Here is a 27,505-nt window from a genome sequence, read left to right on the forward strand (position 1 = left end):
CTCGAGTCGAGCAAGCCTCTTTCATCTTCAGTCCCTTTGGCTTAATTTACCTCTTTCCTCCAACGCCCTGTGAGTTTAATCACATCAGATCTCCTTCAAGCCAGAGCTAACGACTGGAAAGAACGAAAGAATGAGAGAGAAAGAGTATGAAAGAGTGGAAGGGGCAGAGACAGGAGGAAGAGAAGGGCTGCGGGAGGGAGGAAGAGAGGAAGGGAGGGAGGAAGGAAGGAAGAGAAAGAGAGAAAGGAAGGAGGAAAGAAAGGAAATGAAAAAGGGAGAGAGAATACGAATACAAATACGAATATGAAATGAAATAGTTCCTTTATCTTAGGAAAGACGAATAAGTAGGTGGTCGAACGGTTTCTGGTGACACTTGAAACATCAGCAGAGACGTTACCGCTGGCCGCGCGCGCAGCGCAGGGGCCGCAACCGCGGCCGCAGAAGCGCGACCCGCGGGCCGGGCGCGGCTGGGCAGGCTGGGGCTGGGGCTGGGGCTGGGGCTGAGGTTTGGGCTGGGGCTGGGGTTGGGGGTCCTCCACGGGTCCTGGTGGGGCTTCGCCGCCTTCCTCCCACCACTGTGTGTGTGTGTGTGAAACCATTTGTAGCACTGACACGCCACACAAACGTGCCTCTGTGAGAGCCCGCTCGCCCCTGGGCACCTTCGAAACCTAGGGCTGACTGGGGGGCTGTTTTCTTTTGCTTGGGGAGGGGGTGGCGGTGGCGGTTTTTTTTTTCAGGAAGGGGGATCAGCATTGCGGTTCTCGGCCTTCTCCCCTGAAACGAACAGAGGAAATGTTCCATTTGTTGGTTTTGTACAAATACTGTCATGGTGGGTTGCGATCCTTTACTAGTGTTTGCTGTGTTGTTTGGTTGCAAAAGGAGAACCAGGAGGATTCACACCATTTCCTGAAAGCTTTGGTTAATGGGCGCTTATTGATTAGTTGTCAGGCAGGGCCGTGCCTATGTCTGCGCCGTGCCCCCGCTCACTGCGCCGGGGAAGAGCCGGCGGGTTTCCCGGTGGGTTTCCCGGCGGCTACTCACGCAGCCATCGCTCCCGCACACATTTCCAGCGCTGCAGGGCGAGAGGAGGAGACGCTGCCTCGGCGGCCGTGACAGCCGGCGGCGAGCTGGGTGCAACATATCAATCACACCCGAGCCTTGCATTTGTTTGTTTGTTTGTTTGTTTACTTGTTTGTTTATCGCCCGGCCTCTGTCCCTCAGTCCTCTCCCCGCCCGGCACGGTGTAAGTGTAGCAGTGCCCTGCCGCGCCGACCGCACGGTGCGACGGGCGGAGGAGAAGCCCCCAAGGCAGGAGCCCTCCCCGGGCAGGAACCTTCTCCGGGCGGGCAGCCGCCTCTCCCCGCAACCCCCGGCCTGCCCTCGCCTGGCGCCTGTCCAGAAGCCCCGCCGGGGCGACCGCCGCCTCGACGGGAGCCACCTGCGGGGATCTCTGGATGAACCCGGCGGTGGGGGTGACCACCACCCCCAGCGGAACAGGGGGCTTGGATCAGCAGCCTGACATGCTTCTGTCACCTTTGAAGCCTTCTTAATGAGCAAATGTGCTCCCTTCCAGCCCCCCTTTCTGCCCCATCTACTCTGTTCATCCTCAAGCGGGTCGGCGCGGAGGGAGGGATGGGGCAAAGGGGCGGGTTCTCTGGCTGGTGGGGGGGAAGGGGAGCTGCCGCCCTGCCCTGCTGCTTGCAGGACCCCGCCTCACAGGAACGTTCCCACTTCGCAAACCTGGCTAACCCAGCGCTCCCGGCTATTTTCTAGGGATGAACCCGTCATCCCACTCCTTCTCCCCTTCTCTCGGTCAGTGAAAAGCGGCCACCCCTCGGTCAGTGCCGTGCGGGCTCACCGGCAGCCGCTCGGGAAGCCACTAGAGAAGATGCGCCCCCCCCCCCCCCCCCCCCCATGGGACAGGGCGAGGGAACACCCGCTGGCACTACCGGCCAGCGACAGTCCCGCCAGCCCAGGAGAAGGAACCGGCATCACTCGGAAGCTCTAAGCCTCCCGGCGGGCGGCGGAAAGAGGACCGGTGGCTGCTGCCTGTCCATGGGTAAAACGGACCGCAGCCCCGCCGGCAGCGACGGCCTCCCCAAAGCCATTGTGCAGATGTTCAATAAGGTAAAATGTGAAACCAAGCAAACAACGACACCCTGCCCCAGCGAAGGTGGCAGATAAGAGCTAAAGGAAAAGAAGGACCAGGTCGGGTGGACAGTTGTCGCTCCTGGGTTGCCTTTGCTATGAGTTCACATTTCAAATTACATTCAGGTGTACTGTCGACAGCGGTGGTAAGCCCTGCTTCACAACCTTACTGAGATTTTCCTTCTGGCCGGTACAATCCAAGCAGTCATTCTTTAAAAAAAAAAAATAATTAAAAAATGCCCAAATGCGTGGAATTAAGGCATTACCAGGATTTATGCTTTCCTACCACCACCGAACAGCACCCCGGCATCGAGAAGACCTGCAATAGGGAGCGCTAGTAACACCTTTCCCCTCTTGGGACAAGCAGACTAGTAATTTAAAAGTTTGTAAGCTTTTGCAAAGCCCCATGTAGTTAGTTTTAAATAGGCATCACCGTTAACAAGAACAAACTCGGCACATTAGCCCTTAAATAGCCCTTAAATACCGCGCTAATAGCCTCCACGTGGAAAGAAATCCCCAAGTGTTACAAATTCATTTTAACGACCAGAAAGCCGTCTGGGCAGCAGCAAAATGCGAAAACTCTTCTCTCAGTTCCCTGTCTTTGATTTATTTTTAACTACAGGCTCGTGGGAACGCAGCGCTAGAAAATTACGACCAGATGTACCTAAAGAGGCGCTTTCTCTGCTAAAATGCCCACTTCTAAAGTAAAAAGGAGAAAAAAAATTATCTAAAATAGTTTGGGTTTTGGTTTTAGCGCGGATGGAATTGCAAAAAGACGGGGCACAGCGGCGGTTGCGGAGCGCGCAGCTGGGAGGGAGCAGCTCTGAAAATAGAGCGCAAAGGGGCTGCGCTCCCCGCGGCAGCGCTGTGCCCGGGTGGAGGCAGCCCGGGGCTGCCGCTCTCCTCCCAATAGAGCGGGCTTGGGCGTTCGCCCCGTGCGGGCTGTGACGGGGGGCCGGGGCCCCTGCGCCCCAGCTCGCTGCTCTGTCGGCAAAGTAGCAAAGATGTGGCTGTGAAAGTGCGGGAGGAGGGAAGAGACCAGTCCCGAGAAACGAAGGAGCTTTTTTCCAGGTAAGAAACCCTTTGCCTAACCCTAAGTGGGGTCGTTTTAGCGCCTTGAAATTTTGGAACGAAGAACATCTATTTTAGATATGTTTCATGAGGTTTATCGTTTGTTTTGGTTTTTTTTTGTCCTTGAGAGCTGCATTTGGAATGGAATGGGGGAAGGAAAACAAACGTGGCTGTGCTCACTTTTCGTTTGTGACTTTATTCCTCGATTCTAATATGCCATGTAATAACAGCAAATAATAACGGGACCGTTCATCTCCTTTCGATTATACGATGTTGGACTTTTCTGGTACAGTAGTCTGGTAATTTAAGATTTCCTTTTCTTTCCCGATAAATAAAAAATAAACAAATCGCCTGAGCAGTTGCCTGCAAGGGGAGTACCAAGCTGTCTGTCCACGCCTTAGTATCGCGTATTGTAATTGAAATCCAACACTTTTCACCCCGTGTTATTGGAAAAGGTTATCGGGAGCTAGCTTTTGTTGCAGGAAACCTCATTTAAAAATGGCTCTGTAGGCTGCAATCCCCGACACTGATCTCATTGCAGCTCCCTCTTACCGCTGTTTACAAATCCTGGGATTTACCAGCCCTTGGCTGCGATGCCTGGTGGCATCGCTTGCTGCGGGCTGCTGTTGGGAGACGGAGGCTAGATGCCGGTTTCTGGATAGTTTTGTCTGGAGGAAGCATTATTACTTATCGAAACAGTCGGCCAGAAGTAAATCTTGTGTGGTGACTCATGCAGTACAGTCTCTCAAACCTCGGGACTCTCCGTTTGGCAGAGGGCGTGGGTTTCTGTGCTGGAGCCTTCTTGCGGAACCGCCTAATTCATCCAGGTGGGGAGAAGCAGCCCTCTAAGTGATGGGTTAATGGTTAGATTTATTAGTGTCAAGAAATATGAAACGGCAAATCAATAGAATTAATTTCTGTTTTAAACTGGCCATTAAAAAAATTCTGAAGAGATACTCGTCTGGAACATATCTTTGGGTAGGACTGTGTGTTTGCAGTTGTGGTTACCTGGCTGGTAAATAAGAGCATCTTTCGGGTATTAGCAACTGTATGGACAAAGGGAAGAGTCAGACCTTGAAGCTCGACTTTGTCTTGAAGTAGGAAGTTGCAAAACATATGTTGGGTGGAGGTGGAACAAAACGTAGCTATGAGTTCACTTTTCACTTGTCTACCACCAGGTAAAACCACAAATCAAAACCAGGCTGAACGCTTTCCTAAAACTCCTCAATTTTTTAATGGCAGCTGGGTCCAGGACCAGGGAGATATGTGGCTGTATTTGACTTCTGAAATAGATGGTAGTATGAAGCTTTTAAGCCCGTTTTTGAATAATAATAATGGGATTATCCCAGCGGCTACACTTAAAAGGTTTCTGTTAGATTTGTGTAAGGACAGAGCTGGCAGCCAGAATACTGCCTTTTGTGTCCTTAGAGAGTATCTATCTGTGATACCTAAATCATCCGTGGGATTTGTCTGTTGCAGTGCTGCCAAATTGGTTTGGGGTTAGGTACTTCAGAGGAATCAGAGAGTCTCAAGTTCCCTAGCCACAGCACCCAGGAAAAAAAATGGACTTTCAGGAAGAGAAGGAGATGCCTCCATCTCCTACTTACAAGACTTCAGAAGGACAGGCCTGACAGCCCATACCATATGGGATCTCTCTAGGGGCTCCTTTGTCCTGGTGTGTCATGTCTGACACAGCTGATATATTTTATCCAGTTGCTCGGCAATTAAATCATGCTTTGAAGGTCTGGAAGACCAATTCTCCTGCTTGAGTTGAAGCACAGGCCTGGAGTTGAAGGCTTTGCATCCCCTGCTAACTATGGGGTGGTCTAGGGTGAGGATTTCTTGTTAACGCTGCTCCATTTTAAGAGGATAACAGAGGGGGGAAAAAATGAGGCAAGACTGGAGCCAAGATTTCCTAAGTGTGATGTCTGTTATTGGGTTGTAGAGATTTTTCTCAACATTTTCAATTTGTCTTTTTGATTCTTTTTTCCCCCATGCTTATTTTTCACACTGATTTCTGATGCACAAGACTCCCTATCAGATTGAATATTCCTGTGTTATTATGAGTTTCTCTGGAGATTGTCTGGTCCAGCACCCCTGCTCAGAGCAGGGTAAGCTAGGGTAAGTTGCTGGGTAGTTAAATGGATTTTTCTGTATTTCAGTTTATGTCCATTGCCTCATGTCGTTTCACTGGACGCTATTGAGTGCAGCCTCATCTTCTCTACTCCCTTTCCTCACAGGAGTGTTACTGACACATATTGGTAAGATATCGCTCACCCTTCTCTAGGCTGAACAGCCCCAGTTCTCTCAGCCTCTCTTCGTATTCCAGATGCTTCCGTCCCTTAACCACCTTTGTGGCCCTTCAACAGACTCATGCCAGTAAGGCCATGTCTCTCATCTTGGGCAGCCCAGAACTGGACCCAGCACATGACCCCTACAGGTGCATTTGGGTGGGATGTCAGTGATAGGGTCCGTATGGGAAGGGTCCAAGGCAGGTCAGTTTGCTAAGACCTGACCTCATTTAGACATATTTTTTTTCTAGATGCAGTGAGTCAGAGATGCAGGTAGCAGTGCTCCTGATAAAAGTGTAATGCCTAGTCTGCCCTCTATGTGCTCATGGGCAGCTAATGTTCTTGTTCTTGTACTTAAAGAATTTATCTGGCTTGCATAATTGCCTCCAATACTTAAGGCCTTCTTGTGTTTCCAGAGAGCATCCTTTTTCCTCTGAGCTGGTGCTTTTCTAGGCTTTTTGTTCCCTGGTAAAGTCAGGACAAATCCTCAGCTTCATACAATCATACATCACAGTAGCTTTACGCACATGAAGTGTCCCGCTAAATATTTCACTAAGAGGTGGCTGTGAATTCATAGCCAGCACGTAAATGGCCTCCATGCCATTTAAAAAGTCTGTAAATTATTTTGTGTTCTTTGTCTTGTTAATGTTGTTTTACATGTTCTATTATCTTAGGTTATGCTTCACCATTCAGAAGCTGGATCTTGTTGAATCTGAGTCGCAATCTCAGTGGTATTACCAGTGCTTTATCATATTATTGAAATGATGGCAGAAGAGATCTGATAAACTTGTGTTTAAATTGCGTGAAAAATTATGCAAGTTTACACTTTAATTTCAAGTTATTTTACATGTGTATGAAATCTGATTGGGAATTATTTTTATCTGAAAGTAAAAAACATTCTTAGACTGTAGCTTAAATTATATGAATGTTAAAAAGTGGGTTTTTTTCTTTGAAAATCAGTTCTTGTTTTTTTAGTAACAAAAGATTTATATGATGATTTGGGGAATATTCTTGGTTTTTTTCTGTGAAGAGAGACAATTTCCATTGCCCTGTTACACTGGAAAGATTGAAATGTGTTGCAAATGGCTTTTCCTTTTAATGGGCATACTTTTATACATTCCTAGCTAATATAGTCTTGTTCAGTGGGATGGAGAAAACGGAGCTAATGCAATAGTTTTTACCAAAAGATACTCTGATCTTTTTTTTTATTATTATTCACTATTTTTATGATGTTAACATCTATCCAAACACAGAATAAAAAGACAGTTTATTCCCTGGACAATTTACAGTTTAAATAATTCCAGAGTTAGCAGCAGAATCTGAAATCTCTGTAGCCCTAAAATTCACTGTCTGGATGGTTGATATTTCAGCAGTAATGTAGCACTGCTCCCAGCGCATGATGCAATGGGAGCCACTTCAGCTTATCAATAAGGTCATTAAAATGAAGCTGTAATAATGCTTTTGGAAGCAATATTACACAAACTCTACAAAAGTCCACAATCCATAGCCGCATAGCCCAGCAGTCTGCAGCAGCTGCTGTGTCTCACCTGAACCTTTGCCTGAAGTGTGCCCATCACTTGAAGACACTCAGTCACCTAATGGCTGACCTCGTTGCTCTGTGGTTTGCAGGCAGAAGGCTGAAGGTTTTCCTTGGCATGCCGACAGAAATATTTTACGGGTAGTGAGAATGGACCTCAGGAAGAAGGAACACTGAATAATTCTTACACCAAAGTAAAAATCAGGGTTTTGGCTTCCAGAAGGTATCTGCCACTCCTGGGCTAAAGTTTGGCTCACAAGAGTAAGGTGCTGTTATATCCCAGGCTGGCACCCAAGCACGTGTGGCTGTACCTCCAAGAGGGTGGTTGCTTTAGGAGTAGACCCCATGTCTACAGCTGTTCACTACTTGGGAGAAGCACACACATATGAGTAATGTCATGGGTGAGATAAATATCCTGACAGTTGGGGCTCTTCTGGGTCTGCCTAGGGATGCTGCCTGGCATCATCCTGGGGCCAGCCAGACTCACCTTGTGCATGGTAAGAGCCGCACAAGGCATTTCCCAAAGGCCATGAGCTGCTGGCAACCTGAATGCAAGTGGGTCTTGCTCCGCTCAGCAAGGTTCACACCTTTGGCTTGGTTTATCTCGAGCCCCTTTCAAATACTGAAAAGTTGTGCCATGAGGGTGGGGTTTCTTCAGCATTGCACACAGCATCAGAGCCCTGCCCACCCCAAAGCTGCTGGTCCTTTGGGCATGCATGGCTACCAGCAGGAGAGCAGCTCAGTGTAGTGAGACAGAAACACCATGTACTTTTTGTCTACCCACCTTGCTGATTAAAAAAACAGGGAAATTCTGATTTCTTGTGGTATAAATACTGTTAGTTCTAGTCCATTACTGAACATGCACCCAGCACAGTAGGGTTTTATTTGTGAATATGAAGCACTGGTGCATCTGTGCTGGACAAACTCGGCGTTCCTCTGCAAATTAGCTAAAGCTGAGGATAATCTCACTGATTTTATACTGATGTTCCCCCAGGCACCATCTACCCATGACCCCCTCTTCCCACTGGCACTGTTGCCCTCAGGGGGCTGAGGGTGAGCCCTTTAGCCTGCCCACAGCAGCTGCACGCTCTGCCCAGGCCTAAAGAAGATGTTATTTTAGGAGGCGCGGTGACTCAGCCAGGATGAGAAACCATCCATTTCAGGAAGCAAACAACCTTTAACATGCTGCATCCTTATATATGAAATAAACACTTGCCTGAATCATCTACAGAAAAGACGACTGGTTTGGCAAGATTACATCCTGTGTAACTAGGAACAACAATACAGTATTAGCAACAGTAGATCAAGAGTTAGTGCAAGTGTAAATGGTAAGAAAAGGTCTATTCTAATAGATGATTTACCAGGAACCTTACAGTCAGCGTTGTTTCTTAAGTTCATCAGCAATACAGTATAATGTATGTTGCAAAGTCACTGACCCGGTAGTACATGTAAGAAAAAAACAGGTGGGATTTTTTTAATGTATGAGAGAAAGAAAAATGCCCACTTTGGAAATCTCTTCTGCGCGCAAAACCTTTCTAGTAGCTGAGCACTCTGCATGCTCTTCCTCTGCTTCAGTGTATGTAGCAAAGCAGTGCTCCATCTGTTAGAAAGGCACTACCATACAAGGATGCAAGCTTAATAAATTTCATTTATTATTATGCAGACATTTATAATTTCAAATAATTGGGCTCACAGTCTTTGAATCATTGAGTCATTTCATGATCAGCAGGCTCATAAGAGGAACACTGAGGTAACGTTTATATCTTGTGGAAAGCCTTTGGCACTTGGCATCCTAAGAATCCAGGTTTAGAGAGGATCAATATGGCCTGAAAAGATCAGAGCCATGCAGGGAGATGTTTCATTCTACCAGGCTGTGGAGAGGACTCTCTAGAGGGTAAACCACTGCGGAAGTCTACGAGGATCAGCCTTCAGTAGTTGGAACAGGGTTAGGCGAGGCAAAGGGTGGAGAAATGCCACTATACTTTCTTGTGCCTGGATGCCTGTGGGAATTTAGCAGATAGATAGTTTGTTTTCTACTAGCAGCCCTTCTGCTGATGAGGGGTACCAAGCCAGGAAGCAAAAACTAGCTCTGGATTCTTGGATTGCTTCTAATCCCACTAGGCGCTGTTGTTAGCACTCTTGGTTCTGTCTCCAGTCCACCAAACTCTGCTGCTTTTCTTAGGGGATTTCAGCCTTTGTTCAGGGGTGGTATTAAACAAGACTCAAATAATAATTCTTAGATTTCTGTACATAATATTATAGTTAGTCAAAATCATTTTTTTGACTGACAAATCAAAATTTTTTATTGACAAAAAGAGAATTACAAAAGCAAAAGGTGGATTTTTTTTTTTTTCCAAAGCCTTGCCTCACTTCTGCTGACCAAAATGCTTAAGAAAACTCAAGGGTGAGATTTGTCTCCGCAGCTCTCCCAGGCAGGCTGGGCTCTGTGCTCTACACCAGGGAGAGCCAGGGCTTGACCAGGGACACTAGTGCAGCTGATTGCCCTGAAAGAAAACCCTCCTGTTTTTCAACTGATTTATGTCAAAAAAGTGCTAAAAGGAATTTTCCAGCTGTTGCTCCTTAAATGCCAAAACTCACTGAGCTGAATTTATTCAGCTACCTGACTGTATCTGAGAGCAAAACTGTTCTGTCATCTCTGATCTTGCCTTTGCATATGATCCACACATTAGGGCCATGGGTCAGGGAAAGAAAAAACAAATGAGCAGCATTTTTCAAAAGCAGTTTCCCTGCCAAGAGAGTTGTTCAGGAATGATGCCTTAGGCTGACTACTTGCTTCTCTGGAAGAGCAGCTGAAAATTCTATTTGGGGTCCCTCACCTTTGTTGTGTGGTGTCTGTGTTTCTTCCTTCACTGCCTCATGCTGGACAGGAGACCCAGATGCTGGTGTCCTCTTTATATACAGCTGATTACTGATGAGTCTGTAATGGAGCTGTCAGCTTCCTCCTGTGGCCAAACCTAGTGTTTTTCCACCAGAGAAGCCCGTATACTCATTTAATCTTCAGCTCACTGTGCATCTCATGTTAGGTGTTTGGAAAGTGTTTAGGAAGAATTCGAAATAAATTGAAAGCCAGGTTTAGTAGTTACATAAAGCTCACATTGGGTCTTCTTAAATTGAGCATCAAGAAAAAAAATTGAAGAGTATTTACAAAGAAAGCACAAGGTGTTGCTAACAACACTAGCAATATCTCTGACTATATTTTTATCCAGCAAGGTGTTCTTCCTGGATAAAAACTCTGCAAGGCAATGCAATACTTACCCCTAGGTCAAGTGTCCATTCTCTCCTTCAGTGGTGGCAAAACTCTTTGGCTTTAATGGGAGCAGGTGAGGTCTGCTATATTTTCCTTTTAAAGAACCCAAAGTGGTACAATGGTTACTTCATGGCAACAGAAAAATGAGTCACTTGTCTCAGTCTATCAATCGAGTTCCTAATGGACACGTGTCCACATATTAAAAAAAAAAAAAAATCCCAATTAGCGTTAATTGGCATCCTTGCCTGCAGTTTCTGTGGAGAATTCAGTAATGGGCATGGGAGCAGAACTCCCTCCATTTCACCCCAAGAAAGGTCCCACCCCAGCAGACCGAAAGGCTCTTGGTGTTGGCACCAGGAAGGTTCGTTACCATTGCAGTGGAGATGTAGAAGACCTTGGCTTTTAGAGCTGGCACTGGGATCCCATGGAGAACAAAACCCCTTGTGCTGTTGGCTGTTTGCAGGCTGGTGTTTCCAGCTGGCCCTGGAGAGTGAGGGACGTCTGGGGACAGCACTGGGGGCAGCTGCCTGGGCACAGCGTGCTGCCCTTAGACAACCTGTGGCAGGAGAAAAGTGTTTCTTCTGTGAAATAGTAAGGTGAAAAGCAGAATAAGAAATAGCTGGTCTGTAGATCTTCCCTACCTGCCAGCCCTTCACCAGGTATTGGCTCACAGGAATCAAAAAGGCTGTATTGCTGGTGATCACCAGTTTTATTTAGCCATGTTTGGTTGGCTGTTGGCTTCCTTTTAAAAGTTATTGTCCCCTTGACAGCTATGGGATTAAATTAAGACAGTGGTTTGAAAACCATGGAGTGTTACAGACACAGACTTAGCAGGAGAAGAGCAGAAGGGCGAGCTTAAAGCGTCTTTCTCCAGGAAAAAGACTGTAGGGTGACAAAGAGCCCACATCAACTGCTGAAAAGCTGGTTTTGTGATGGTCACAGGGACCGGCAAAGGCCCTTGAGTAACTTGTGAAAGTCACAGGGAACAGTGCTTTTTCCATCATTTGGATGGCTTTACATTTTCAAAAGTTTTATAAAGAAGTAGAGCAAGGGAAATGGCATGAATGATTTTCCATAGAGCCAAACTCCATTTGCTTTCACTTATTCACTTAAAGTTAAGCATAGGATTAAGCAAAACAAGTTGTGGGTGTGTGTGTGTGTGTACTAGAAGCAGACCCTCACATCACATCTGCTGGTCTCTCCCTGCTTTCTGGCTGCCAGCTGACTGATGCCCCCACCTCATCCCAACTCTGAAGGCAGCAAAGGCAGAGAGAGAGGAGATGAAAGAAAAAGTGTCCTGTTGTCCCTGGCTTTGGCTGCATCCTGACAACACGCAGTCTTTGCTTTTCTCTTGTCTTTATGGGTTTTTTGCTCCTTAGTGTTATATGAGTTTGGGCTTGGGTTTTTTTGGTTTTTGTTTTGTTACCTTTCGATTTGCTGTCCAGTCAGCTGGCACTGGTCTGTGTCTGCCAGCGGCGCTGCTAGTGCAGACCAGCTGCACCAGCTAAAACTAGTACGTGCGTGGCAGGTTTGGGGTGACTGGTCAGGTTATGGGTTGGACTCATTTCTCCAGTGGTGGCTGATGAGTGAAAGGCACAATGAGAGGCAGAAGGTGAAATTTTAATCCCCTCCCTTCATCTTTGTGTTTGCATTTACTTGTCTTAGAAGAAACAAATCTGGTTTCTGTAGCAACATAAGGTCTCAGGCAGTTTTCTTCTTCCTGCCCATAAATCAGAGTTAAGGGTTGTTCAACAGGACAACAGCAATCTGTCAAAGTGGACCAGAGAGGAAAAAGATTAATATAAATGTCACTTAAATTTTAAGTGATTTCTTGTGCTTCCTTTTGACTTGTACTTCCTGAAAAAGCTCTATCTCACATTGCCTTATTTAACGTAAGTGTTGTCACACTGAAATTTATCCAGTTTTCTTTCCTTTTGCTCCAAGAAGATGACAGCTTAGGAGTGCCAGTTAAATACAGTTGTTGTAACTTGTTTATAACTATATCAATCTTCAACAAGGTATTTACACCATAACTACTACCCAGGTATACAAATGAACGCATAGAAAGCAATGCAGGTCAAAGACATTTATAGGATCATAGAATCATTTAAGTTGGAAAAGACCTTTAAGATCATCAAGTCTAGAATTAATTAAATAAAAGATAAAATAGAGTTAATTTCCCCTGATGCGGTATGACTAGTAATTTACATTAGTCATTAAAAAAAATATTATCGTATTCAAATAATTTAGAGAAAACCATAATTTACCTTAGTTTTCTGAACTTCTGTGACTGTGAGTCAAAGTGGGATTTAAACGGTTTTGTGGCTTTCTTTTCGCCTGTGTTGCAGCCGGGATGCATGGAGTTTCTGACAGTTTTTTCCAAAGAAATGGTCAGTAACAGCATCAAGATGTACAGTCTGCTGATTTGCTTCTTGTTTTCAGGAAGCCTGTGTTCCACAGCTCTACAAAAGAAGCAGTAAAATTCCTTTGGTCCTTGGGACTATTGTTGCACATTGCCAGACTGAACTTTCAGGGAGTTGTTCATCTGTCTGTGGAGTCTGATCTTCATAAAAAACCACACACTAATTCTTTTTGTTTGAAGCCATCGGTGTTGCCTATGAGCATACTGATTCATTAATTCTTATCTCTTGTCAATGTACTTATGGTGGTAGAAGTAAGATTAAATTTAGGCTTAGAAAATATTCCACTAATGCAGCTGCAATCAATGCTATAGCAACGGCAATAACAAGAAACATACAAACTACCCGGTGCTTTTATACTAGAAATACTGCACAAATGCTTATTTAAAAGAGAATTTCAGAAGTAGAAATACAAATTTCAAAGCAAAAATCTCTTCTAACTGGAGCTAGTTCAAAAATGTTTGCTAGGATTCTTTCTCATGAGGTTTTCAAAGTATCTGAAAATTGTTTTTGACCTAAATCGGAATATATAATTTTTATCTTTTTTAATCTTCCCCGAATAGCCTAGGTTGAACAAAACATTCTTCCAGTAATTTAGAGTAATATAATTATGTAATTTTACTACTTAAAAGTTAAATGCTAATATTAACTGAAATATGAAAATAAAAATTCTATCACAAAAAATCCAATTTTTTCCTGTTTAATGTATAGGAACACTGGAAATTCTCCTGCATTAATTTTTTTTTTAAATTCATGTTTTTGACCTGATTAAATCTTTCATTAAGTAACTTGGTCAGCTTTCAGCTGGGCAATAACCAGATTTAGACATGCTAAAATTTAAAGCTCTTGACTTTTGGGACAGAAGATTTTTACTAAGATGTGTTCAGATATACTGGAATTCTGAATTACTGGATGAATTCTTTGGGTCTGTGCTCTGCAGTAGGTAGGATTACAATAATGGCCCTTCTGTCTTTAAAACTGATTGACTGCATCACTTCATAAAAAATCATCTGGTACTTTCTATGCTGAACTGCAAAGATAGAAGACTAGCTCCAAATCAAATACCTGAAAGTGCTCAGAAGGTTTTTATTTTTTCTCAGCAGAAGCACTGGGCAATCAGGGTTTCTAAGAAACTTCAGGAGTTTGATGAAAGAAGATAAGTACATTGGAAAAAATCTGGTACTGCAGATTATCAATAGCTTATCCATAAGGATAATACACCTAAGGGTAGCTTGGCTTCCGGGCAGACGTTTGGTGCACTGATGCATTGGGCTTACACACAGTGAAGTCAACACACCTTAAACTTTCTGCATAAATTTTCAACATATTCCTGCAAATTCACTTTGTTGTTTTTCCCTGGACATGGGCTTTTTCTCTATTGCTCTTTCCCTAAGCTTCTGATTTTTTTGAGCTTTTCAAGGCTGGTGTTCTCTTCAGTGCCCTGGTTGTGGCAGACACACCTGGGTTTCCAGCTCTTTTAAATACTGTAGATACTGAATCTGGGCAGTAGAGAGAACAAACACATAATGTTCAGCAACAGAAGAGGAAAGAGCATTTCTCTTCCTCAGTTTTTTCACCACCTGCAGATTTTTCAAGGTTAATTCAGGTTTTTTGGTGATGTAACATTGCCCTCCTGAATATTTTTTTCCTAATCTTGGTGTTTCAACTGACCTAAGTGGTCTTTCGTTGACCTTGCCTGGTCCAACAGTCACCAATAGTCTCTTTCACAAAAACTGATTCTCTTTTTTTAATTTTCTTGCCTGAAATTTTCTTTTCTTGTGTGTCCTTCCTCTTGGCATTTAGGCTGGTTTTTTCTTGGTGTTGCTGCATAGGGACCTCTAACCTTGAAATCCCAATCCCTACTGACAAGCTTGCCTTTTGCTAGTGAGGAACACCATGATCTCTAAACACTCCTGCCTGTGTGAATGTATACAGGTTTAACAATTTTCTGCTGTTCCTGGTCAGGGACTTAGATGGCATGGGTCTGCCATCACAGGCTGGATCTCAGTTATGCAGGAATGCTATGCATACTCATAATAAAACAAATCCAGAAATTCACTGAATCAGTATTCATAAATCAGACATAGAGTCCCTGAATTGTCTTACCACTTTTCTTCCTTGAGGAGCAGTGGACAGGACTGTTTGTCTTGGATTCTAATGACTGAGAAAATTAAGAGAAAAATGTAATTTACCAGAAAAAGTATAAAAATTCTTTATGAACATGATGTTGGACCAGATGATTCACGAGGTTGCTTCCAACATGGTATTCTATGATTTTTATTTTTTTTTACTGTAAATAATTGTCATTGTATCAGGGTCCCTCAAAGCGAATTCTTCCCTTTGTCCATCCTGAAGCTTGGGGAAGTCTTTTCCAGGACCCATAATATCCAAAGTGAGACATGACTCACTACCATGGTGGTAGGGGTCGGTACATTTAAAATTCCTTCCTGAGAGAGCTTCCCCTTGTAGTACTAACAGGGTAGAAGCCCAGTCACACTCACTCCAGTGTGCCTCTAGAGATGTTTATTCGATTCACAGTCTAATATCCATAAGAGCATTTTCTAACTGGAAATCAGGAAAAGGAGCGGGACATATTATAAGGAAATTCTGCTAGTAAAGTGCTGCAAAAGTGCAAAGTATTTCTGATCCCACACAGTGGCAATGCTAGAAATAAAATTTCTTCTAACTTCCTCTGCTGTTCACTAGAGCAAATTTCTCCAGTGGAAACATGCATATGAAAATATTATTTGTCTTTACTTTGTTTTACAGCCATGCTCATGCTCTTTCCTTTCTCAAGGATATCAGAGATGACAGGTGCAAAACAAACTGACAGCCACTCTGCAACTTTCTGCTGGTTTCACAGTCTCAAATTCAGGCAAGTTCAGTCCAGACATAGAGGTAACAAACATATGGACAACTACTGTAAGGGTCACAATGCAGTAAAAAAATGTAAAGGAGTCTTTTCTGTTGCTGTTGTTTCAGTCTGAGAGATGAACTAGAGGCTGGTAGCAAACCATAGTCAGATTTTCTAAAGAACACGGGTGGTGTAAATCCTACCCAAATGCATGAGAGAGGTGTTATCGCTTTTAACCAAGCAGCAGTGAATAAAAATCAGGGGGTGTTTTGTATCTGTATGTAGGGTAATGAAATCAATAAAAAAAATCCTGTATCCAGAGTTGCTTTTTACAATTTAAAGTCTGGAAAGTAGAAGGCGGTAGAAAACAGGGAAAGGAAAAAAAAGAGTATGAAAAGAATAACAAACAAACAAAAAATGTCTGGCAACTGAAAATGAAGCCAGATAAACTCGAATTGCAAAAAATCCAGGTTTTAGCCATCATGGTAATTCAACAGGGGAATGTCCTACCAAAGGCAGCCATGTGAGGTCTATCTTTTATGTTCTTGATTGAAGACAGCCTGCCTTTCTACAAGAGGTATGTCTGCCCTATAGAAACTGTGCCTCAGTCAAGCACGAGCTTGGCTTCAGCAGGGCAGAAAGCAAATGAGTGAAGTTTGCAGAGGTGTGATAGACTGAGAAGAGTCCCTGACCTAAAACTCCTTGTACTTCCTCATTTAAGCGCACCACCTCCAACTGGGGGGTGGGGTGGTGGAAATATAATCACAGTTGTCCTCAGCTGTCAGTCACTTTTGGCAAACCAGGGGTAGGGTTCCCTGAATGGAAATTTCAATCCCTACTGGTTTCATCCAAGAGTTTTTCTGCTCTGGCAGAATAACATCTGTCTTACTTTGAATGAGATTTTGCCACTTAGACCAATGGAGAATAGTCTTTAGATCTTCAGGCGGGGGTGGGGTGGGGGTGGGGGTGGGAATCAAAGAAATAGTTCTTTTGGTTCATGGGAACCAAGGAGGAAATTTGCTCTTGTAAAACCAAGGACCAGAGACTGCAATAACTGTGTGTTTTTCAAGAGCATTTGGCAGGTTAGTTGGTGCTGAATAGTGATGACAAAATGTTCAGCAAACCAAAAATATTCCATCTGTTCACTAAAAAATGGGATTATGTGAAGCAAGACAAATAACAGGAAATACAGAATTCTTTCTCTCCTCCAGGCATTTCGAAACTAGCGTCTCAGCCCGTCCACTTAACTAGTATTAAAAGCCATTAAACCCAGCCTTTGAAACAAATCACGCCTAGCCCGAGCCTCAGCAGAGCGGAGGTGAGCAGGGAGGGCAGGACATGGGAAAGGCTGTTGCAAGGGGACATGGCTAAAAGCAAGCAACTCTCCTTCTCCGAGCCCCGCGTCCCCAAGCTCCTCGTCCCATGGGGATTTCAGCACAGTAGGCAGCACTGCTGCAGGGCACCTTCAGCCTCTGGAGGCAGAGGAATTTCACTTGTGAAGAAACGCAAGCTGTTCGGGGAGGACTGGCTGTGTGGGCTCTGCTGGGCTTTTCTTCCCCAGCCCCCCTCCCCACCTTCCCGTGCTTGCTCAGACTGGGGCTCTGCGGGGGGGTGGGGGGTGTACAACAGGAGAGAAAATGGGCTGTTTACTCAACAAGATTGCTTCGTGGCTAGTTTTGACAGCAACACTTGCAAAGGCTGTGAAAAATTCCCTCTGGTGAATTAATCTGGGACTTCCTTGAAGAGATGTTGGGTAAAACAGACCTTTTTGAGATGCCTGTGAGTTCCCGAGATGCCAGAGCTGGGGACAAGCTTTAGCTGTCTTTGGGCAGATCACGCAGAAATGCCTAGCCTTTCTTTGAGCTGTTTGTGTTGCTGGATTATTTTACCAGGCAAATGTTTCACAAGCCTGGTTTGAGTAAAATCAATAATTTTCTCTGGAGTATATTGTCTTTGGAGCACATCATGTCCCTCCGAGCAGACAGGCAGAGGACTGCAGCCCCTGTTTCTGTGATCTTTCTGATTTTTTTTTTCCAGGTAGACCTTACCTCTCCTGTTTTCTCATCTTTCAAGCCCTTCAGCTGCTCCCAGGGCAGACACACAAACATCTTTCAGCTTTATCCTTACCCTGCCTCTCCCTGTATGTGTGTTTGGGCAAGTGCTCAGGCTGTAGCAAGGGAAGGCTGATGAGGGTTACCATCACTGAGCCCTGCAGGAGAGCACTGCTTCTTATCATCATATTTGCGTAATTCATTATAAATACATGCAACTTTTGACTTGTCTGACCTATTACTACTGTAAATCTAAATAGAAAAAGGGTTTCTAAAAAGAGAACAAAAGAAAACAGTCTTCCTTGGTTTGATTTCGCATCTCTGCTTGTGGGTTCTGCTTTACTGGTAGGAGTTTTAAGCGCACACATGCAAGCGCACAGCTGGTTTGCTATACATTGTAGTGCCCTTCGAAAACCTCCCTTGCTGCTAGCCTTGATCCCATCTCATGCTACTTCTCAACAAAGACAGTTCCAATTTATACCCATTTCCAGCCATTTCAAACTGACTGCTTTAATTCATCTCATGGTAGTTACCAAGGGTCAGCAGAAAGATAAAGAAAAAAGGAAAAAGAAGAACAAATACTTCAGTTTCCAAAAACTTCAAGCTCCTGTGACCACTTTGAGCTGTCTAACCCCAACTGGTATTAATGGCATTTCTTGTATTTACAGGTAAATTGATTTTCTTTCTCACAGGAAATGAAAGAAAATGTAAGTTTGAAGAGTCACTTTCTGCAATATTCAAGAATACATTTGATTGCAGGAAGCAGGTTCCAAACCATTTACAGTGGCAGCAGAGGGGACAGAACCAGGCAAGGCAGAGTCACAGTGACTGCTGGTGTCTAAGTCTGATGGCAGTGAGGATCTGACACAAAGTACTACACAGCTGCACAAGCTACAGCAAGGTCAGTAGCTCACTTAAAAAGCCAGATTCAGGCACTGTGGCTTTGAAAGGGGTATGGAATTGTTAAGATCAGGTCATTTTAAAGAAATAATTTTCAGGATAAAATTGTAACTGACCCAAACAGTTGACCACATCACTCTTGCAGACGCTGTTGTTCCTCAAGGGAGGGACACCAAAACTCCCCTGAGTCATTCCCACCCAGCTTTGGACCCATGAAATCTCATGCCCAGGTAGGACATCGCTCTTCAGGTGCTGTATCATCCCTCAGCAGGGTGTGGTGATGTCATCTTTTATGCCACATCAGCCAGAGCTCTGTGTTCTAAATCACTACAGGCTTGCTTTTTTATTTTGATTTTGGACTCAGAAAGGAGTGTCAAAAAAGAAACCTGTGGGGGGGGAAACTCATCAGCCTATCTTTGAACTGAAATTAAAGGGAGGTTTCACAAATGACGAGTCATTGGAACATAATTTCATGATGCTGCCAATTATTGTTCACATTGTGAACCACTCAGAAAAATACCCTGAGATGCTATGTGCAGACAAAACCAGGATTTTAGCTAGTATAAATGCATTACTCTTAATGCAATGATGCTATCTTTTTTCCTTCCAAAACATAGTATATTTTTAAGGACACATTCTAGTGTAAGCAGGGTACTTTTCCCTAACTTCTGCGTAGAGGTATCTCTTTTGGGATAAGATCTTGTTTATAAATGGGGCAGGCAATCTTAGCAGGCAGGAACAAAGAAAAGTGTTTTTATTAGCAGCAGGAACCCCATGAACAGCTTTGACCCCAATTTAGGATTTAGCTTATCATTTCACACAGAGGCTTGCATCAAGAATTTGACACTGGTGCCCTTTTCTAATTTGTAAAGCAAACTAAAAGGAAAATAATGGAGTACGGATAAGTGCTGTTCATGAGCCACTGAGCAGGCTCTATTCCATTCTGCCCAAATTACTCCACAATCAGTCAGAAATCTCACGACAGACTAGATTGTCTTTTTGTTGTTTTTATTCCTCTAAAAAAAGAAAAAAAAAAAAAGGGCAAATTAAACCACCAGGCCTGTCTGTCCCTATCCTGCTGGCGATCAGGAGTACTGTGGAATTGGCATTCCTTGCGCTCATCACTGCATCCACGGAGGGAAGCGCTGCCGGGGCATGGAGGGCATGTTCGCCTGCGAATGTTAGAGCTGTGGTCGTGTGATCGAAGAGCAACCTAAGGTTAGGTCTTAAGCGTGGTAAAGCCCTGGCAGCTTTGCTCCAATTCCGTGATCCTAATGGCTTGAGACTGGCTGAATTCTTCTAACCCCAGCAATTAGTTCTTTCATTTTCTAGAACGGCTCACTCGAAGTGTTATTTTATCCACACAGAGGGCGCATCGGAGCTGGGGCTTAACCCACCCAAATGCGCTGGCTGTGTGAATCGTCTTTCAGGCAAAGCCACTGTGCCCTGCACCCGCCCGTGCTGATTCAGCCAGATTTTTGTCCCTGACAGCAACAACAACAAAAAAAAAAAAAAATCACAAATTTTGTTAGCTTTCGTGAACAAAAGAGCTGCGTGAGAGCAAAAACATACAAATGATCTTAGCAGATATGTGGTATTGACATCTCAGTGAGGGAGAATTTTAGTCTTTCTTTTCTCTAGCTGAAAGATGACACAAGGCAAACCCAAACTGCATTATTTGTGTTTCCCCCCCCAACAATGACACCAATATCCTGTTCCTGTGTGCCAGAGCAGCCTTGCAAATTAAAACTCCCTTCTCACCATATTTACATGGCACCCCTTCTGCAGCCCTGTTCTCTCCTGGCAGCAACTGCTGAAATAAGTGTGACTTTTCTAAACAAGGACATGCATCTGCATTGCTTGAAGTAATATATATATATAATATGGGAACTGCTGAGTGGCTTTTCTTCACATTACTGAGAAGCACATATTTCCTCCGCAGATTTTACAACACCAGATGAGTGGCCCCAACCCAGTGAGCAACGGGAGGGCTTGCTACGTGTGATTTTATGGAGCACAGCAGGACTAAGGGCTCCTCAGGAGCTCTGCTTTCACTCTGTGTTACTCTGGTAGGAGGGAAGAGCAAAGGGTGTGCAACATGTCTCTTTGAATCAATGTGTAGATATACGGAAAATGTGTGAAAACCCACACAGCCATCTGTTTACATGGGTTTGTATCATCTGTGGGAAGCAGAAGCATAAGGAGAGAGGTTTAGGCTCTGACTGTTGTTGGGGAAAGCTGGATATAGGACAGGAGGAGAAACTCAAGATAAAGAAAAAAGCCAAAGGAGGACAGGGCACAGGCCCAGAGGGGAGAGAAATATAAATATAAATGAGTGAATAAGGAGAAGATATATGCTATTGCTGTCACCTGGCTGTGTCTGCCTCCCAGGCTGGTGTCCAGCTCTGCTGATCTACTTGGTGTTCAACACCCTTGCAAGTTCCAGGCTTCCCTGCCACACTGCCTTGGTGTGACATGCCTGGGAAAGTGTGTGCAACACACCATTCATGCTCTGGACGTGCCAACCTCATGCCGCCAAGCATCAGGGTGCATCTCCAGCTTCACCTGTAAAGCCTAGCTCTCTCTGAACTCAAGCACGATTTGACTGCTGATTTTTCAAGAGTTATCCTCTTGTTGATGTCCTTGTGGCACATAACATTTTGGAATTGATGTTATCTGTAACAACCCATCATAAAGACTACTTCTGAAGGGTACTTTGGAGCACTGGGACAATACAGTTGCATTGCTCACAGACCTGACTGAACTGGCATGGCATCACCGGCATCATGAGCAATGCCTTAAAGTGCCTTTTGAAGCCAAAGCAATGCAATGTTAAATAACATGTGGTTAAATCTAGCCCTTGTGCTTGACTCAGCATTAGCATTAGGAAGATTTGCTCTGGAAACTCCTGCCAAGCAATAGGATCAGCGTGACAGAAGGATGGTGAATCGTTTGCCGTGGATCTTAGCTTGCAGACCAGGAGTTCAGAAATAGAGAAGATGAGATCGGAGGGTGACTGAAACTAGCCAAGTTCAAAAGCCTTCTTGCTAATTCAGTATGCAAACAGCACACAGGTAAAGGCATAAAATAGTTTTCCCAGCTACAGCCTGCCAGATCCATGCCCTAAGCATGGCTGAGGAATCCTGTGCAATGTGAACCAGGGATGACGGGGAAAGCCCGAGTCCTTCTCCAGCCAGGCAGGTTTCCTGGAGATTAGTATGTACATTGCACAGTGCTGCAGGGCTGTGGCAAGAGGCTGTGGCTGAAGTGATACTTTAGCCGTATGTCTCCCATCCCCGGCAGTGCTTGCAATACCATTTGCATTTCCAGGCTCTCGCAGCCCTTCTCCAAGGTTAAACACACTTGGCAAATGTAACTCATTCTGCAGCTAGAAAATGGAAAGGAGCAGAAAATGCTCCCAGCCAAATTACCCTCTTGATCTGATTCTTCTTGACTCATCTCTTCCCTTCTATCCTCTCTGCCAATAAGCTCCGGCAAGCAGGACTGAGTCTGGCTGCAGGAAAAAAGGGTAAAAACCATGGCTCAGCAAGTTTGGCCCAAAATGGTAAAACCAAGTGATAAATTAATTTGTTACAAGCAATGCAAGACTGGGCTTAACAAATTGCCCTTTCCTGAAGTCAGAAGGACTACCTGCACCTGCACTTGCACCTCCATCTGCCAGTATGGCTGACCAAAGAGGTGATCCTCCTGTTGTGGTAGTGCTTTCCCATCACTGACTCCCCAGACTTAATCTTCATTCTGCAGCAGGTAGGAATTAATTTTGCTATTGAGCAAGACAGTGTAAACAACAGAGATGAGTTTGTAGTGTCTGAGGTGGGAGTGGAGGAGCAGGGAGTGGGATGTCTCTCAGCACCATGTCTGCAGCCTATGGCCAGGATTGGGGAATTCAGAGAGAAGAAAGCTATATGATCACAGCCCACCTGGGACATTAAGTCAACAGGGCATGTCTTGTAAGTGGCAGAATCGGGCACCTCCAGAGGGTGACACGGAAGCCCCTGTGCTGGACTGCTGCCTGGAGGGTCTTAAATCTCTTAATTTTTTACCTATGGGGAGACTCACATCTAACTCAGACACCTAAATATATAGCCCAGACTTAACACAAACATCCCTCCTGATCACCATTAGATTTTATCAGAAGCAAAAGATGTCTAAGAAATGTTGGGGGTTTTAAAATATTTTTTAACAGAAAAGTTTAAAAACACCCAAAACTTTGAAAATAAAATACACAGCTCTGCAATTACATTGTGAAGTTACAGAAAAGCTGCCATCTCAAGACTAAATGTCTCTTTAAAAAAAAAAAAAAATACATAATGTTCTGACTTGTCTTATTTTGAGGTGTCGATAGATACCCAAATTTCCCAAAAGAAAGTTTGTTGGGAAAAATGCAGCAATGTGCTGGTAGAATGGAGAATTTATAGGTGATTATCTATGTTAAATAGGTTAAAGAACTTCCTCACTTTTTCCTGTGCAATCAGATTGGATTTCTGGTGCAGCAGCAAATGACAGTTTAATTATAGTCTTATACTCTAAAAATAACTCTTTACTTATTTGTGTCTCTTATAAGGAAAAAAATGCTAAGAAAATACTTGCTGAGACAGTTCAGGACCATGTGAGGCTAGGACTGATTCTTCCTAAAGGGCACTTCACATCCAACTTTGGCCTTGATAGGCTACAGAAATACCTGAGTAGTATCTTTTCTGGCTCAGCACATTTTGTAAAAACCCTTCAGTTGCGCTTTCTTTTAAAAATCTGCATTAGCTGTAAAAACCTTACTGGATGGCCTAGTTTCCTGTGGAATTATAAAAAAAAAAAAAAACCAAAAACAAAACAAAAAAAACCCAACAAAACCAAAATGTGCCTTGGGTAGAATGACCTTATTCTTTGCATTCTTATTCCCTGCAGCTGGTTTTTATGCTTTTTACTGCTGTGATGTGTTGGGTTGTGTTTTGTTTCTGTCAGTGCATAAAGTAAGGAACTGGGTGTGGAAGCAGTAGCCATGTGGGAGACAAGAACTTCCCAAGATGTAAGCTCCCATCAGTGGGCACATGATCTTTCCCACTTATCCAACGTCGTCTGTTTGACTTTCTCACCAACTTGAGAAGCTGCAGCACGTGCCCTGGCAGCCGCATGGTCTCCTGGGAGATGCAGGTTCTGCCTGGGTCGTCTTCTTCCTAGGTGACCATGTCTAATCATTAGGCAAATATACCAAGAGTGGCCATCAATATTGTCAGCTGTAAAAGAAAATGTGTAGGTGGCTATCAGTTAGAGATGGGAAAGGTGAGAAGACAGGAGCTGCCTCCCACCATCTCAGGACTCTGCTAGCAGGGAGCATCCAGTCAGCACAACCCCCTCTCTCACATACCAAGGGCTTTTGCCCGTGGGGACTCAAATGCTGCTGGAAAAGTAGATGGGCTGTTGAGCTGCAGAGCTTTTTTGCAAGGTGCCTGGCTTTCACTCCCTCCTGTTGGAGCTGCTTCACTTTGTACAGGTGATTAAATATTCATTGGGCCGGGGAGAGAAAAACAAGAGATTGATTCTATTGCCCAGTTGTTTGGGTGCTCGCCTGGGATGCGAGAGATGCAGGGTCAAGTCCTTGCCCTGAAGATGATTTAATTATTTATACAAAGTGGAACAGCTCCAGCAAGAAGGAAGTACGTGCCGGCAAGCCTGATGGCCCTCTCCTGCCCTGCACAAAGCCTCTTCCCTTTTAACCTGGGTGATGACTTGGTGCAAGTTTTCTCCTTGCCAAGTAAATATTTCCTGTGTGCATCGTGATTTATTAGCTTCTTGTTCTTGCTCCCCGAGCCAAGGCTCACTTGGGCACTGTGCTTCACAGCTGGATTCACAGCTGTGGCTCCTTGCCGAGGGAGGCACAGCCACCTTGCCCACCATTGCCCACAAGGGTCAAGGATTAACCTTTTACTAAGCTGCATAGCCACCTCGCTCCCTGGCATCTCTGCTCTCCTTGCCGTCTATGCAGCAGAGGAAGCCTCAGCAGCTGCAGGGAGGGCCAGGCTCTGGGACGCAGCAGGGAACACAACTTCCATAGGGATTTCCAGGGCTCATGGGGCCGCTGTGAACAGAGGGGCAGTGAAAATGCAGAACTTCCCCTGTAATAAGGAAATGACAAATTCTCTCATCCTGTTGGTTTCTCCCTAAGTGTTTTGATGTGGATTATTTACTTTACTACCATAATGTCAATGCTGCTACTATTGGTTGTTTTTTTTCTAGCTGACAACAATATCTGAAATTGAGATGAAGAACTAAAGTTTTCCCTTGCAGGGGCTGGTGGGAATGGCCTGTGCCATGTTATCTTCAACACATGAACAATCTTAATTTCAGTAGCATCCCACAAACTTTAAGTGTCTGGTTTAAAGCAGTGATTAAATAACCTAGTCTGCTTTACAGAAAGGATGTTTAAGCACCTGCATACTAACACAGCTGGTTTTCCACAGGGCTTTTAAATTGAGTGTGCCACCTTCAGCTAACCAGGCTATTTCCATCACTGTTCTGCAGCAAATGTCACTAGGTAAAAAAACAAAGATATCAGTACGGTGTTTCAGTTTACACACACAGTTAGCATGAGCTAATCTATTTCCTCATTTTGCACAGTTTGTTCTGCTGCTGTCAATTTTTTCTGTATTCACAAACAAAGGAAAAGTTCCTCATAAGGAAAATCACTGAGCACAATAAAATATAGTAGCAATATGATTATTCTTTGCAAGAATTATTTTTTAAAACAAAGCCAAACAAAACAAGATTTAAAAAAATCTATTATAACATAAAAAATGTAGTGCTTATACTTGCTATCAAAATCTGGTCCTGTTGACTAATGGCTTGCACTTGCAACAGAGATGGCATTGTTTACTTTCTTACCCAAGTTTACATTTATTATTACTGCTAAGTTTTGTGTTAGCACACACTGTTTTAAATTAAATGAATATCCAAATACTGGTTTGAAGTTGCTAATGGCACCATATGTACTACATTAGCTTGCATACTATTTAAAGAAAAGGTCTTAATTGTACTACCATCGCCTGAGGATATTTTTGTGGTAAGTGGTTAAGATTCATTTTCTTGTTCATGTAGAAAATCACTTCATGAAAACACTGGAATACAATAACTTTTGTCCAGTTTATGCATTTTTGCTTTGATCACTTGGATTAAGGGAAAAGAGGACTATCATTTAAAATCTGAGTGTCTCAGTAAGCATTTAGTAGTTATTTTTAACTGAAGTAACTTCCTTCCCTAACCACAAAAAAAAAGAATGTAACAAAATGTAAACATTTACTTCTAGACTTCACTAGTGAGTCTGTTTGCCCTCTGGTTTCACTGCTAAACAGTCTACAAAAGGTGTAAAATAGGCAGTGTAACCTCAAACTTGGCTGAAGGGTTTAGCATCAGGAAAAAAAAATAATAACTCCATAAATGCATCTAATATCTGGAAAACACTGGAGGCAAGAGCCCTCACTTTTAGCAGGTAGATGAATCGCAAGCTGCCTGGCAATGTGTCACCTCAGTGCCACCAGCACAGCCACTCACACCCGGTCCCTCCTTTTGTGGGGCTCAAAATTCAGAGCTGCTGCAGGATGCTGTGCGACTGGGACTGTGGGATGCAGAAGAGGGTTCGTGTTGTTGCCAGGGCTGGACCTATCCCTGGGTGTGCAACAGCGGAGGAGGAAGAGGCTGGGAGCCACTCCGCCAGTCCCACACTTTGACATTGTTTTGGAGTGATTTGTTCTTCATGACAGGGTCAAGCTGCTGTGAAAAGGTTAAACAAACGGACTTTGTAAGCTTCTTTTAGGGGAAAGCTGGTCAGACAGCCCCTTTAATCACCAATCCCCTTCAGCCCTGGGAAAAGGCATCGGCCAGACTCACTTGTGCAGCTGTGGGGAGCTGGGGTGAGAAGGGGTGAAGGCTCCCTGCCTTCCTGCAGCTGCCTTCAGCTGGAAAAAAAGAAATCCTGCAAGGGAAGGTGTTTGGCTGGAAGTGCTGGTGTGCCTCCCCCTGCACTGAGGTGCTGCCACAGAGGAGGAGGAGAAGGAGGAGGAGGAGGAGGAGGACATTCCTCTGGGGCCGGTGTGTAGCCCAGCGTCCCTAATGTTGTCTGCACCCATCCTGTCAGGAGGGTAATGAGGGGAAAGTTCCCAGATGAAAATGCAAAGCACCTCGGTCTTCAGTGGGGGCTTGGAGGAGGCTTGTCTTAGCAGCCTCCACCTTCCCTCCACCATGACTGCAGTCTGGCACTCTGCTGGGAGAGGAACCCTGGAGGGTCAATCCCCGCAGACAGGCAGTTTTCAGGTCAGCTCCTCTGCCCCATTTTGAGGTGTAAACATCTACTGGACACCCAGCACATTACAGCATTACACACCTGAACTGCACCTTCTTGGAGATGCCCTAGGGCAGGGATGGTTCCTCCTGCCACATTATTCACAGGGCAGCTTAATAAATAGTACTGGCTTGGCTCCCCTCCCATTGAGAGTGGCAGCAGCCAAGGGCGGCATCATCCCTCCTGCCTGACATGGGTGGTGGAGGCGGCAGGAGATGGCAGTGAGGCTCTTTGGCCCAACATGGTGTACAGAAAGGGTGAGAAGACACATGGTGAGAGCTGGGATGGGCAGCAAGGCCCACAAACACTGCTCACTCTGTCCTAAGAGCTTCCCTGCCCTTTGCAGCTGACTAATTTGGACCCTCATCTCCTCTCTGCTCATCCCCATTAAGCATGCTCCTTCCCCACCCTCCACCCCCAAGCGTTAGCTGTGAATTGCCCAACATCCACACACAGACACGGGCTTTCATTCCAGGAGCAATGTTTGCAGGAAAGCCCAGGGGTTGCGATGAGCAAACCCTGCCATCTCCCTGTGCCAATTCCAGCCACGCTAGGACCATGTCTTGCCTGTTTCCTCCCTTAGATCCTTACATCTCTCATCTTATTATCTTCAGC

The 27,505-nt window shown here is 44.7% G+C and overlaps 1 long non-coding RNA gene across 2 annotated transcripts in view; it reads left to right on the plus strand.

The window, feature by feature from the left end:
* The first annotated feature begins 2,997 nt into the window (after positions 1–2,997).
* The window catches only part of LOC114012926 (uncharacterized), a 42,028-nt gene continuing 17,520 nt past the window's right edge, over positions 2,998–27,505 (plus strand). For both annotated transcript variants that reach the window (XR_008746166.1, XR_008746165.1), the window contains exons 1-2: positions 2,998–3,219; positions 18,400–18,541. This is a non-coding gene — a long non-coding RNA (uncharacterized LOC114012926). The remainder of the gene's footprint in view (positions 3,220–18,399; positions 18,542–27,505) is intronic.

Source organism: Falco peregrinus, chromosome 2 (assembly GCF_023634155.1).
Source record: "Falco peregrinus isolate bFalPer1 chromosome 2, bFalPer1.pri, whole genome shotgun sequence".
Lineage (NCBI taxonomy): Eukaryota > Metazoa > Chordata > Aves > Falconiformes > Falconidae > Falco > Falco peregrinus.